General features: G+C 37.7%; 1 protein-coding gene across 1 annotated transcript in view; it reads right to left on the bottom strand.

Annotated features, from left to right (window-relative positions):
• Positions 1-15900, bottom strand: part of IL1RAPL1 (interleukin 1 receptor accessory protein like 1) — a gene marked incomplete at its 3' end in the record, with an annotated part of 632038 nt that overhangs the window by 68060 nt on the left and 548078 nt on the right. The window lies entirely within an intron of this gene.

The following is a 15900-nucleotide window of genomic DNA, read 5'->3' as shown; positions in this document are numbered from 1 at the left end:
GTTAACAATACATCTGCCAGGGTTTTATTGTCACCCTGCAATCTAAACCCTCGACAACTATACAAGTAGTATGAAGTCAAATCTTAGGATGTTGACAAACCATTTGATAATGCTTAATTTACAGAACTCTAACACATGCACACTTAATTAGAACTGAAGATCTCCAATACCATTACTGTTTACCTAACCGGCTTCAAACAACACTAATTTCAAATTCTTGTAATCCTTCCACAAATAAGAAAAATCTATGATGCTCAGTTGTTTGCTTATGTGTCACTGACTACACACCACTTTACTTCTGTCTCCAACAATAAAATTATATGTGCTTTGATTCTTCCAGAGTGGCCTGCCTCCTCCACTGAGAAAAAGCGAACACAAATCCATCGAAAATACAAATGTCTCTCCAATGTACCGTCTATAAATTGCTGCACATTTCTTATCATCTGCTTCTTCTGGTTAACATACACTGTCATAGGCCTGTCTCAGTTACCTCTTGAGTTTTAGTTTTGATGGGTTTGGGCTAATAGGAAAAACAACCAAACAACCAACCGCTCAAAAGATTAAAAATTGCTGAAATCAGCTGTAGGGACTACTCAGAGGAAAAAAGTAACATACACGTTCCCTACACCCTCTCTCCTTGGTTCTAATGGTTCAGTTGTGGTGGTTTTGTTGTTGTTGGCGGGGTTTGTTTGTTTGTTTGTTTGTTTTGTCTCTCACACAAGATATTTCTTAAAGCTTTTCACATATAACCTTTTTGTTTTTCAGACGTTGCTCAGATGCTCAGAATAAAGAATTTCTCATGGTGAGTAAGGGATGTTCTTGGTGGTTTTGTTTGTTATCCCCTCCTGCCTCCCTGGTCTCCCCTTTGGTCTTTATTATATTATGCTTTCAAATTGCTGAAATTTTCATATGACTTGACTGCTAATAGTTTTGAAGGCGAAAGTAATTTTTTCATTAGCACTTATATCGTTTTACTTTCACAAGATAGGGGAGATGACATTATCCTACCCATCAGGAAGGATAATAAAATCTTAAAAACACAATAATCCTAATCAAGATAACAAGAAGCAGCACATTACATGTGAATGTAATAAATTAAATAGAATCCTCTGAAACATAATGTCACAGCATAAGTACTATCTTATAAAACATTTTGCACAAAGAAGGGGTTATGTGTCTACTATTCAAGTTCTTTGTAGACTTCAGCTAGATCAGCAAGGACTTTAGGAATGAAAGCTCCCAAGAGAAAACTGCTTGAGATTTCAATCAGGAGTAATTTGTGAACAGAACAGGAGAAATGTCTTATGTCACCAAATTTAGTTCTCTGATCTTGTCGGCAAATAAAGCCAATAGCCAAAATGCAGCACTGTTTTCTGCAGTATCTATACCTTCAGATTTGGGTTAAAAGCTTCACTAAGCAATGGAGACTCAAGAATTCACAATCACTTTTAACTAAGAGACAGAAATTAAAAGACTGGAAATGTATTTTATATCTGTTTCCAGTTATAATAAACTGGTTTTGTCTCAGTTGATCTTTACTGACCCTGGCAAAACAGAATGTCCTTCCTTCAGAAAGCAAGATTGCTATACAACATTTAGAAAGCCTAATTTCCAAAGCAGCTTCTCCCCTCTTCCCACTTCCACTACACCTGCGGTGAGCAAGTGCTAATCTAAAAAACATTTAAAAACCAAACCAAACCAAACCAAAAAAAAACACCAACCAAAACAACCAACAGTTCCAGTCATTGCAGACGCAGCAAGTTAGGAAATCTTGTCATCCATTTCTTACAAGAAGACACAACAATGTCACCTGTTTAGGCCAATCTAGAATTAGATAGTTCACATTTACCAGATGAGGAATACCTAACTGTGAGAATTTTGGTCTGCCTCAGACATTTTCCCACGCTTACTCAAAATTCTAAATCTGTGTTTTGTTTTCTTAGTCATAAAATGTGCCAGACAGAAATGCAGCCAGTTATATATAAAAATACTAAAAATATGTTTGTTCTGGTTTTGGTTTGTTTTTTTTTTTTTTCCTCCATAACAATGGAAAACAGGGTAGCAACAATTTTATCATTATTAGTTTTACTGTGGTAGCTAGGCAGGATGACTGCCACATTTCTGTTAGCAGTGCATAAGCACAGGGACAGATATATCCCCTGCCCTACAACACCTAAACTCAAAAGGCGTTATGTGGCAATCAGTCCAGCGGCTTCTCATTTTGAAATAACAGGAATTTAAAATCTTTGGTAAGGGATTCTTTGGCAAAACTTAGACCTAACAAAGACTGACTTTGCCTCCTGTTTTCAGGAAAGCAAACTCTTACCTGCTGCAATGTGTTTCTGACCAAACTTGGTTCCTGCACGGCTCAGAGAGAGCTGCATCTTCCTCATCCCAGCCCACCTCATTTTAATGTGCTATTGGCACGATAATAAACCATCATTGTTAATTATTAATTGAGGTGGAGTGAGACAGTGACTTTTCTGTATTATTTTTTCAGCTCAGTTCTTGCCCTGTAGAGGCAGCTGGTGAGCCATCAAAGATAGTGAGATGTTACGAGACCTGTAATGCCCCATAACTTTGATATGCAGCTCTCCTCAACACCTCATTCAGGTGATAAATATTTTAGAATGGAAGCAGACAGATAAGTGAATAAGTGACTTGCTTCATAGATTCTTGTTTATGAAATGCTTGCTCCCAGATTCTGTTAAAAATTTACTTATAAGAGAAATGGAAATTTGCTTTCATTAAGTGACCACCAGCCTCCCCTCACCACAGAACCAGTGCTGTGAACAATACACAGGCCTGGGCACAATCTCCTTTCGAAGGGAGAACACTTGCCCTGCATCAGAGATTGAAAGCTCTGACAAAATTGTTGCAGTCTCATCCCACCATTTATGTGAGCAGATATGCCTATCATTTAAACAATAAATACACTAAATTATTTTATTTACGAATCAATTTCCTTGGATTTTAATTACCTTATACAGGGTCAGAAATCCCATTTATGCTTCAAACATAGCTGTTTTACTCCTTTGAGATATTTGTTCTCTTTCAACTTGCTCCCTGATAAACATATGGTTGTGTTGCGGCCACCTTTATATGAAATACTCTTTCTTCTTTCCCTGTCTGAGACTTCCCTCTCTTGGAAGATATTTTTTTTCTCTAAAATATTCATCTATTACTTAATTATCAGTTTTGATCTGTCATGGAAACCAAATATATTTCCATTTCTCAAAATATTTACCAGTGAGGCCTAATAAAAGATCCTTATTAAAATCCAAGATTAACATATTATAGGCAGTTCTGTTACATGAATTGAGTGGGACAGACAGTCTGGGGGACGTCTTCCCCTGCCCCAAAGCAACAGGTATGCCTGCACCATGCAATGCAAGAATATATCGTTACTTCCAAACAGGAGGATTTATCTATACAACACAGCTGTGTAGGGTTGGCAGCTCTTGCCCTAAATGTGCTACAGGCATGCTAGCAGTTTGTATACAAAGTCTTCTATGCTGAATGCAGTTGCTAATGCTCTTGCCAGTTCTTGGGCTAGTCCAGGTCTGTTCATGCAGATGTTGTAACACATGGTTCAGATTTGCTCAGAGAAATGCCCTTCCTTCCAGCCAAGATTATTTGCTTGAATAATAAGTGGTAGTAGCACACACAACATGTCTGAAATTTTTACTGCTTTGTTGTTGTTTTGTTGTTTTTTTTTTTTCATTTTTCAATGTCATCCTTTAAATCTGGATGTTTATGAAATCCTTTGTAATGGGTATTTCCCACCTCTGCTTCTGATTTCTGAACTATGACTCACTAAGTCAGCTTTAGTCTGTCCCCCATAACATTCTTTTGTTATTAGCTGTCCCACGGCTTCCCTGTTCTACTGACATTTTTTCCCCCTTCTGTTTTCTTTGGAATCTAGAATCTCGCCTGTCTCTCACTACCTTCCCACAACTCACAATCAATGCACAGGACATTAAATATGTTCAACAGTTCTTGGGAGCCACAGCTACTAATCAGGATTGTTCCCTCTGAGGTCAGCACCCTCATTTCAGGCCAGAGAACCATGCTCTTTCATTTGCCCTCTTTCTGGCACAATAAATATTTCATTATTTCGTGAAAGTGGCACGTAGTTCCTAGGAGCTTGCAGCAAACGTCATTCATAGATAAAGGTAAATTTGTGTCCTCCCACTCTCAGGATGCCTGGAGTTAAGCCCTACTTCTTCCAGTGTGCAACAGCAGAAGTAACAGCAGAAATGGTCTCACTAGCATGTTTCAAAAGAAAAAAACTGATCCTCCCCTTCATTTTTTAACAGAAAAGATTCAAAATCTGTGACAGAGTTTAGATGCATGAATCTCAGTCTGACAGGAATGCTTCTCTGCAGACCTGAGTTAAGTACCAAAGCCTGTGAGAAGAGTGACATTTAAGTTAAATCCTGCTCTTCAGTATTCATATGAGGTACTTGAGGCGGCTCTCTGCTGCTGTGAAGCTTATTGCAAGTGCCTCATTTTCCTTGGATAGGCAGTTTATGTGACTATGTTTTCCACTTTGGACTGCAGTAACTAAAAAGTAAGACGTGGTGATGCAGTGCTTAAGACACTTTTTGAATTGTTTTAAAATATTTTTTGTGATCTTTAATCTTCATATTAGAATCTTAAGGTTAGCACTGATTGGTGCCACAGTGGACTGAAAAATCTCTTCATTCAGTCAAGCTGCACCTTATTTTTCAAATTGAAATATATACCACTGTAATCAGATTGATTAATACAAATAATTAGCCAAAAGAAATATCCATAGAGCTCTCACTGACCTAATAATTAGGACATATACTTTAAAAAGAAGAATGAAAGATGGAGGGCTAGCAGGCAGGTAAAAAACTTAAATTTTTAACTGAATTATAGTTCATTGACATTTTTTCTGTACAAAGCTGAAGATGATAGATGAATTTTCCGTTGACTTTTAACATTTTGCAGCAGAATGATGTTAAAGTAGATATACAAGCATTATTTCTTTGAGCATAAGCCTTTTGTTAAAAGCTTGCATAATTTTATTTGTGATTGCATGCACTGTGAATAACTCCATAGGACATCTGGCCCTTAATGTACAGGACGCATAATATTTCCCCATGAGCAAAAGTCTCATGCTAAATCTTCTTTCTCTGCAGTTCTATGAAAAGCGGGACCACAGACCCATAGCTACTATGATCCAAAGAGAAAAACACCCATATTTTCAGGATAAATTCTCACTCGTTTTACCATTATATTGTTATTTAAGTGCACGTCAGTCAAATCAGACAGGCATTACCCTGAGCTGATTGAATCTGGGGAGACAGACTGTCCTGCTATGTTGAGTGCAGAGCTGTAGCCCATTTACCTCTCCTTTTCCTCCATCTTTATAAGTCTCCAATTGAAACAGTAGTAATACTATCACACATTTTACATATTTTTTTAATTGTTTTGCAGATTCCAAATTCATAATGCATAGGTACTCCAAAAAGCTGCAAGTCAGCTGAATTTTTAGTGCAAACTTTCTATACTTTTAAAATAAATCTTTGATAAAACTCTGCTTCCTTTTTCGTGTAACACTACAAAGCAAAATAAGCAAGACACAATACAATGCCTAAAAGGATAATGCCACCTAAAAACATATTAAGGGCAATAACAAATACATCATTCTGAATACATAGCAATATTTCATTTCAAACACACTCTCATTCTTGAGTGGTAGAAATGACCCATTGTTGAAAGCTATGTGATTTGTGACAGTGGTAGTGTTAGAGTTCAATGTAGGAATCTGTAAACACACTTCAATTCTATTTTAGTAATTGCTGAAATGAGCACAAAAGACCATTTTTGAAGACTCGGGTTTTACATTTTTTTTTTCTTAAATCCATATTTAAGCAGACACAAAAATCCTCACAAATGACACCACTCTTCAGGAGAGCATTAAATTGACAAGTTGCAACTATAACTCCCCAAAAATAAACACATTACAATTTATTTAGGGATACAAGCATGTCTCACCTTGTCAGCTTTCAGACTGTTGAGCTGAGAAAAATAGGTGCAACTTTTCATTAAAGGTCTGCTTTAAGCCTGGTAGTTAAGAACAGAAAAATGGCACTTTAAAGATGGCTCCTAAATCCTAACTATGGACTGCTTAGAGCATCGATTTTCTAAAGTGCTGAGCACTCTGCAGTTCCCTTTAAAGCCATAGCTTGGTCAGGGCAAGATAAATGCCCAGTGATTTCTGTGTGTCTAGCTTTAGATGCCCATATATATGGGTGCTTTCAGTATTTAGGTTACATGTGTAGGTCCTTAAGTAAAGACAGTCCTCCCTTCTTACTAAAGTTGTACGGGGATTTGTAGGCTACAAACTGGCTTTCCCACGTTTCAGATCATGTGGTCAGCTAAAAAAGCCCTGTTAAAAAATTTCAGATGTGAATTCTGGGAGTCTAATCAAGATGAAAACATGCAATAGAAGCATAATGGAGAATGACTGAAATTTGTTTCCCTTGTTTACCTGATGAGCCTTGAGTCTGCTGATCTTCACGGCAGACCTAGCTGTTTACATGCTTTCTCTCTGAGTAAGCTGTAATAGCTATGCAGTGTGCTAGGTGTGTGCACAACATTTTACAAATATATTGCAAGTTATTATCTTAAAGACCTTGCAGTGACGGTCAGCTCAACACACTATAGACAATATTGGATGCGATGATTATTCATGATAAGAAGAAATGACTGAAGGAAGCTTGCGAGTGGTCTCTGAATGCTAGGAAAGAATGCTGGGTGATGTGAGGATGGTAGGAAGTCAAGAAAAGAAGAAAGTAAGGGAGAAGAAGGAATAAGGAATGTGTAGATGAAAATAGAAATATCAGTGAGATTGCAAAGGGGCGTTTCATAAAGAATCAATACCTTTACCATGATAAAAAGGAGAAAAATAGTCAATAAAGGGATTTAGAAAGAAGAGTGACATGATCAGAATAAGAGATACGAAAGGAAGATTCCTTTAGCAATGGCACTTAAAACATACTAAAATGGGAGAGAGTGGCAGGCAGTGGGGGGGGGAAAATTTCAAGGAATCAAATTCAGCCATGCTCAGCTCACAAACGTACATGGATTTCAGCAATGCAGTATTGTGGAACCAGTGGCTCCCAGAGAGGTTAGATGGAAAATATCTACATATTTTAAGTGTCTGAGTATACTTGTGTTTTAAAAACACATTAAAAACATATCACCAGTGGGTCTGTACTTCACTGGAAGACACGTTTACATTGCAGTATTAAATTTCTTCCAAGGACTCTAAATCAAGGACATACTGCAGCCTGTCATCTTGAACCCTAGCCCTCATTACCTTAATGAGTTTAACTTGGACCCTTTATCACATATATTATAATACTGCCCATTGCTGTAATGATATTCCGCACTCAGATAAGGAAGATATAAGGTTGGCAGCCTGCTAACAGTACCATAGGCCACAGCAGGCTGTTTTGGCTGGAGTTCACAGAATCACAGAATCGACTGGGTTGGAAAAGACCTCAGAGATCATCGAGTCCAACCCTTGGTCCAACTCTAGTCTGTTTACTAGATCATGGCACTAAGTGCCATGTCCAATCTCAGTTTAAAAACCTCCAGGGACGGCGAGTCCACCACCTCCCTGGGCAGGCCGTTCCAATGCCTGACCACTCTCTCTGTAAAGAATTTCTTTCTAACATCCAGCCTAAATTTCCCCTGGCAGAGTTTAAGCCCATGCCCCCTTGTCCTATTGCTGACTGTCTGGGAGAAGAGACCAATCCCCACCTGGCTAGAACTTCCCTTCAGGCAGTTATAGAGAGCGATGAGGTCACCTCTAAGCCTCCTCTTCTCCAGACTAAACAACCCCAGCTCCCTCAGCCTCTCCCCAAAGGTCTTATGTTCAAGCCCCTTCACCAGTCGTGTTGCTCTTCTCTGGACCTGCTCCAGCACTTCAATGTCTTTCCTGAACTGAGGGGCCCAGAACTGAACACAACACTCCAGGTGTGGCCTCACCAATGCAGAGTACAGGGGAAGGATCACTTCCCTTGTCCTGCTGACCACGCTATTTTTAATACAGGACAGGATACCATTGGCCTTCTTGGCCACCTGGGCACACTGTTGGCTCATGTTGAGCTTCCTGTCAATTAGTACCCCCAGGTCCCTTTCTGCCTGACTGCTCTCCAGCCACTCTGCGCCCAGCCTGTAGCGCTGCAGGGGGTTGTTGTGGCCAAAGTGCAGCACCCGGCACTTGGCCTTATTGAACTTCATCCCATTGGAATCGGCCCATTTTTCCAGTCTATCCAGATCCCTCTGCAGAGCCCTCCTGCCTTCCAGCAGGATGACACTCCCTCCCAACTTGGTGTCATCAGCAAATTTGCTGATGATGGTCTCAATCCCCTCATCTAAGTCATCAATAGAGATGTTAAACAGGACTAGACCCAACACTGACCCCTGGGGAACACCACTAGTGACTGGCCGCCAGCTGGATGCAGCTCCATTCACCAGCACTCTCTGGGCCCGGCCCTCCAGCCAGTTCTTAAGCCAGCGTAGAGTGCACTTGTCCAAGCCACGGGCTACCAGCTTTTGCAGGAGTATATTATGGGAGACACTGTCAAAGGCCTTGCTGAAGTCCAGATAGACCACATCCACGGCTTTCCCCTCATCCACCAGGTGAGTCACCTGATCAAAAAGGAGATCAGGTTGGTCAGACAAGTTCCTTTGCCATGGGGACAAGGGGACACAGCCACCCACCTCACAAGTCCTGCTATTCAGCAAAGATGATAGCAAGGAAGCTACACTCTGTTTGATGGCCTGGTACCTCATTTTTCTCTATTTGCTAACTCTTTAAAACTGGATTAGGGAAGTTCTGGGAGAGTTTCATCTCTTATCTTCAGGAGGAGGCAGTGGTGGTGGTGATGCTGCTTTGTGCTTCTGTTTTCCAAGCGAGTGAGTTCCAGGTAACTGCTATTCGTGTTTATACCCCAGACAGCTGCAGTCTTGTATTGCTACTACAGTGGGATTTTCCACAAAGGGAAAAGGCATCAGGGGAAAGAGGTTAATTAGGCAGAGGAGACTTCAGTCCCTAAACAGTGAAGCAAGTGCTATAATGAGAGCCGGTGTAATGAAGCAAGTAGCATGGACTTTGACACAGTGATCATGTCAGGTGGATAAAATTGCCCTACTTGCCTGGATAAATAATAAAATGTAATTTTAACTAACAAAAGCCTTAGCTCAATGTAAATCTTCACAACTACAGATAAAAAGTTGTTCCTTTCCTTTGTTATTGATTTTTAAGACATTGCCTCTTGTGCTCTGAGGACATGGTCTCCAGGTGAAAGGAAGATTGCCATTTATTTACATCACCTGGTAAAAGACTTGCTTATTAATACTGGTGTACAGTCCCTTTTGTTGATAGTGTAGATTGTTATATTCCAGCTAATAGTTTATGTTTGGAAAACCTTAGCTAGTTGAAAGCATTTTACTCAGGTGAGTTGGCTCTTTTAGATCTGCTGATCTCTATAGAAGACTTCTCTGTAAAAGTATTACATGTAACTCAGCAATATGGTTTAAGTTCAGAAAATCTTTTCCACCTCAGAAATGTCTGCTACCCTTACAGTGAATATTATTGTTTACCACAAAAATCACAAAAAAAGTCAGTGAACTATGCAAGTATGTTATTATTTATTTTCTTAAAACACACTCTCTAATTTTGGAAAGCAAAAAAAAAAAAAAAAGCAAGATAACAAAGCAAAAAAGTTCCATCCTCATGTTTTTAAAAGAGTAAGAGTAAATAGGGGGAAAAAGTATCTGAAACATCTGAGGTAACTGGCAGTAAAATCAGCTAAAACAAAAGCATAAACCCAAAGTCTCAGAAGAATCTGGCCTTTAGGTGTCATCTAAGACAGTTCAAGAAATCACAGGACTTGCTCTAACAAAGCACTGCTATGACATGACAGTTTCTGCTGTATCTGAACCCCAGTCAGGTTTCAAGGTTAAAGCTGTATTTGTGTTTTCAGAGTTTTTCTTCATAATTGGTAAGGTTATATCTATGAATATTATAATATCTAATCTGAAAATTTCTAATAGGTTAAAAGGCAATCTATCATCATCTTTAAAATATGATGTTAACAGCTTTATAGTTAAACTAGGCCCTGAAAAATGGCTAAAGATTGTCTATGAAAAAGCTCTTTTTTATGACAAAGATAATTGAACCCATAGAGAGGAAAGTAAAAGCTGAAAATTATTTAGAAAATTCATCATGAAAGTGTGTCATTATATTAATTTAGAGAGAAGATAACTTTTTTTTATTTACCTATCTCTAATGGATTCATCTTTCTCTGTACAGACAGGCTAAGAGAATGTCAAAATGTTAATGATGAACATGTTGGAAGTTAGACTTTAACCTTGTCACATTCTGCATAAGGCTGAGCAGTTAAAAACTATTTCTGACGTGTTTGTAATGCAATATGAAGTGAATCTTTGTGAGCCTTTTTTTTAAGGATAAGAGAAAGATGGGAAATATTGAATTAAATCGATTGTTATTTTTTTTCCTTTTTTTCCTCATTTCAATGTAGTATGCAATGAAAGAGTGTTCTAATACAATTGAAAGTTTCACTTCAGCTTCCATATAAAATTACTTAAAATAGTCTCAAAATGTGGTTATCACCAAAAGATAATGAAGATGGCAAAGCAGAATATGAAGAAAGGCATTTCAAGTCCTCTTATTGTTTTTCAGTTCTGTATATTAGTTGCAGTGCACAATGACTCAAAATTTTTCTATTTTATGAGTGTTTGTCGAGTAATTTCTAGTCAGTGCTATTGGTTGCCTTGGTTATGAAACCACTGACCCTATCTATGAGGCAAACAAGAATTAGGAAGAACATCCAAAGTACTAGATGATAACTAAGCTGTGTCAGACCCTGGAACACGTAACTTTTTAAAATGACTGTTCAAATATCATTTAACTGTTCATTTTTTCATAAGGATCCACATTTTAGTTCTTCATTTTCTTGGTGTTCAAAGATAAAAAACATTTTGAACATCTCTACCTAGTGTTAGGACTCCACAGAATTCTGTGAATTCTCAAAAGAAACAGGCATTTTCTTTTCATGACACATGAGGGGTTTTAAACAGTGGGTATGGGAAATATCTCATTTGTGGTTTTTGGTTTTGTTTTGTTTTTGTTTGTTTTGGGGTTTTTTTTGTTTGTTTGTTTGTTGTTTGTTTTTGTGGGGTTTTTTTGTTGCTTGTTTGTTTAAAGAAAAAATTATTGAGCCTACTGGATATTTTAGTGGTGTTCACCACTCATTTAATAAAATGCTGTTACCTCTATTTTACTGAAGTACTGACTCAGCCAGGAACGAAATTCCCATCCTGAAAATGCAGTTGAATGATCTTCTCTTTGGATGGGTTTTTAAAAGAAGAGAGGCATATATGTGAGGGTATTTAAATTTGAACTTATATACCTCCAGAAATCCACAAGTGTTGCAATGTATTAAGGTGAACTGCTGACACTTAAAAATAGAAAATTCTCATTTACTTTTGCTTCATATGGGTATCTGCTGTTTAGTTCTGTTAAATCCATTTTAATTTAAATAAGTGTATGTGAATGTAAAAAGGGATCCTTTCAGGTTATTTTTCCCCATTATATACATATTTCTATTTATATCATTATAACCACATCACAGCTGAGGAGCTGTTACAATGCACTTGGTCAAAGTTCAGGTCTGTTATGCTTCTGCCCCTCTCTCCCCCAATATGCTAAATAAAGCAGGCCAAAAAACATCTGTTCAGAAAAGGGCAGGAACATAAAATGTGCTGTTCTGTCTATGCTTCTGTGGCAGTAGCTCATTGAAGTGTAAAGGAATTACTGTGGTGATCCTGTAGTATCTTATTGTGCCTCCACAGACAGAATATCAGTAGTTTGATCATACCAGCTAACAGGACAGCAGAGAACAAGTTCCCAAGATATAAGGAACTTTTTTTTTTTATGATGGCAGTGGTGAAATACAGGAATAGGTTGCCCAAAGAGGTGGTAGATGCACCATCTTAGAAACGTTCAAGGTCAGGCTGGATGGGGCTCTGAAAAAAACAGATCTAGTTGAAGATGTTCCTGCTCATTGCAGGGGAATTGGACTAGATGACCTTTGAAGGTCCCTTTCAAACCAAAGTATTCTATGATTCTAGGAAAACAAATTGGTCTGCAAAAACAGCTGCATTTACGCCTTGCATAATATTTGGTGTGGATGGAGTTGTGCATACAGGGACACAAAAATAAAAGTATATGTCTTCCATGCACAGTGGATTTAAGTATAATGTTTGTCATTGGAGTACCTAATGAGAAATACATTTTTAACTAAGTTAAAGTTCCTGCAGAAGGAAGCATATAGAACAGCACACAAAACTTCGTAAATCTGATTTCTATGAGAATAAAAAGAGTATGAACTTGCTTACTTCAAAGAAGATTTGATCAAATAAAGGTTTTTAATTCCTTACCTTTTTCCATAGATGATAGAATTTTTCCATAAATGGAGACGCAGATGAGCAAAAGTTATTATCACAAGTATAATTTGGGAATGCCTCTGATTTATTTCCATAACAAAGAATTATGTGTTAAAGATGAGATGTTGCACTTAGCACTTTTAGATGACACTACCTGTAAAGGAGAGCTAGTTGCAGATACTGAATCAATAGCTCACTGCTTTATGGAGCTGAGTTGTAAGTTAATACATGCCCTCGGACATATATTTTGAGATCTCTACCTAAACAGAAGAAAACACATTTCAAAATAATAACTAAGGTGTTCATCATTACCAGACAGACAACAAACTACATATGATAGAATACAAACTACATGTGAAGTATTAGTGACAAAAAGGGATTCATCTTCCTAAATTTAAATCCACAAAGAATGGTATGATGAAAGAGAAAGGAGAATCTAGTAGTTTACAGTAATTCTACTGACTCTGTTGTTCCAGAAACACAGAATGTTAAACCTGGTTTTAATTATTTTCCTATTTAAGTAAAAAGTAAATAACCTTATTAGAATAATGTTCTTCAACAATCCAAACTGATTTTCTCCAAGAAACACAATTACTGAAGTCTCTGCATCAGTTAGAGAAACAATTCCACCAGTCAAGAAGCAAAGGAAAGGTCATCCTTTATGTTTCATGTTAGCCATACTTCGTCAGTGCTGTTCAATTACTTTTCTGTGGGTTAAATTCCTGTTAACCGGTTGATTTTTGCATTTCATTAACACAAATCATTATTAATGTAACGATAAGTGCTAATGAAATAAAGCTTCTAACACCACTAGACTGTCATAGTGATGCTCAGATCTTTTACTTGGTGATCTTTCTCTCAAGTAAGCATGGGATGAAGAATAGCAAATCAAGACATGAACATGTTATAATAATTGGAATATATCCCTTACATCTATGCTCCTTTCATATAGATCAATACGCAGAAGAGCGGGAAAGCTGTAACTTCATTTGTCCTCAAGAAAGAGCAGATTGTGCAGTCTCTCCTCCCTGGGTACAATTTTGCTGCTAAAACAGAATAACTTGATGTATTTCAATCTTTAAGTTTCTATGTTTTTTCTAAAGATGCTTTAAGGTGGATGAACTGCATGTTTTGAAATGTAAAGAAACCACACAGACAGAGTGGTTGTCATCCCTCAGATAGTCAGAGTAGTAAGCATGTATGTGTATGAGTATCATGGGTCTTTCTGAATGGCAACATTGAAGTATATGTGTGTATATATCCTTATACGAATTTTAGACTTATTAGAATACCTACTAGGAATGACTCTATATCTAAGTAATTTTTTAAGATTTTCTCAAACACTTCAGCCATGAAACATCATTATTTAGTCTTCTTAATATCTGTCCATAAGTACAAAAGATCTCACTGGCTGATCCAGAATGTTGTGTTGAAAGAAAAATGGCTACAAATGCTCAGCTTGAAATGTGTCAGTGCGGGTAAACTGCTAGTGAGCCCCCAAAATGGCAGTGCAGCATTAGTATCCTCCCATGACACATTTACCTTTCATAGACAAAGGAAATTATCATTTTAAATTGTTTTTTCTGAGTGTGGAAAAAGGCAAAAGATGTAACAAATTTGTACTGGTGTCTAATTCAGAATGAGATTAATAATTATCTGGAGTCCACTGTGTTGACTATGCCTGTACTGACTACAGCAGCAACGTAGGAGCCTGGCTCACATCTAGACACATGCAGGTAGCTATCTTAATTGTAAATCCAATATCAATAATGAAATTGAAATACCTGAAGAATTATTGTGAGGGATTTTACGGTTTATGAGGAGATGCAGAGAAAAAATTATCAAGCTCTCTTAGTACTGAGAAAATGAAGTTGTGGGCTCAGTATCAGAACTTAAGCAGAATATTAATTTCTGAACTTGTTATATCTCAGGTACTTTGTCACAAAAAGCAGGAAAATGCAACACATATGTGTCCTCCTGGTGTCCTGGCTTTTTAACTAAACAAACTGAACATGGAAGAGATTGTTTAATTTTCTCAGGAAGACAAACTGAGTTCATGCCCAGGACAATCCCAAGAAATTTGTGGAAGAAATTACAATCTGTAGAATTTCAAACAACCTATTTAGAAGCACTGTACATTTATCACAACTTAATCAGTGACAGAAAAAAAAAGATAGTAATAGCTAATTCATGTTCATTCTAATAAATGTGCATATCCTGTGTCCTTGTAAAACTAACTGCAAAACTGCTTTTCAGAGGAAGCCTTTGGACATGATGATGATCTTTTAAGGTCCCTTCCAATTCCTAACATTCTGTATGATTCTGTGTGACATTTTTCATATGAAGATACCTAGAAATTCCCAGAGTCTTAAAAGAGGTAGTGTCAAGATATGTTTTCAAAAGCAAGGTGGAAATAAGGGAAAAATTTTAAAAAGTGGGGGTTTTTTTGCTTGCTTTCTTTTTTTCTTCTCCTGTCTCTCCCATCTCTTCTCCCTCTTCTTGATTACCTGGACAAAATGCAGGAATATTATGTTAACTGCAATTACCAGTTTTTCTCAAAGCACTTGTTATTTGAACACTTTCAACTACACATGAAATCACTGTAATCACAGTTCTCCCAAAGGCCTTGCTTTTTGTCTTCTCTTACTCAGAACTCATTGTGACAGTCTAGGTAGAGGAAGCATTTTATAGTATTTATTCCAAATTTTTCTTCTGCTCTTATCTCCTACTGCTCCAAGGGCATCTTTACCAGTGTTTCCCAGCAACCCAAGTGAGAACGTTTCATATGGGTTTAGTTTAGTCTTTCTATTTGCTTCAGATTCTTCTTCCCCGATCTCAGTCTTCAGATGATCTATTTTATTGTCACCATTTCAGATTTCAGACCCTCCGGTCTCTTGTTCCAATCCAAGACCAGTTACAAAGGTTTCTATGCAACCAAATCCTAAAATGCAAATCCTGTTTCTAATTGGGATAAATTAAGAGGAATTACTGTGAAACACTATGGATCTAGGCCAAAGTGGCTTTTGTCTTCCACTTGAGATTTTAAGAAGTCGGCTCTCCATATCAGTTTGCTATGGCTTTATCAGCAAAGTCCAGAGCAACGCCGCCCTGAGATAAAAATCTGTTCTGCAGAACAGTGGATTCTGCACAAAATTTCCTGTAAATCCTGTGTTTCCTACATCCTGCGTACAGTCATGTGGACATTGGGGTATTTTAATTCTTTCTGCAGGTGATTATTTTTAACTATGCATGACACAACTGAGTCCTGTTCTCATTCAGTGTTCCCCTTTGTTTGCACACTGATCACTCCAAAGTTTTTTTTTAATGGTGCCATCCTTATGATAAAAGAAGGGGCTTTTTGGATACAGTTGCACACTCCAGTTA

The sequence above is a fragment of the Nesoenas mayeri genome (genome assembly GCF_963082525.1).
Source record: "Nesoenas mayeri genome assembly, chromosome: 1".
NCBI lineage: Eukaryota > Metazoa > Chordata > Aves > Columbiformes > Columbidae > Nesoenas > Nesoenas mayeri.
The sequence above is the reverse complement of the archived record's forward strand: the minus strand, read 5'-3'. Positions and strand labels throughout refer to the sequence as shown.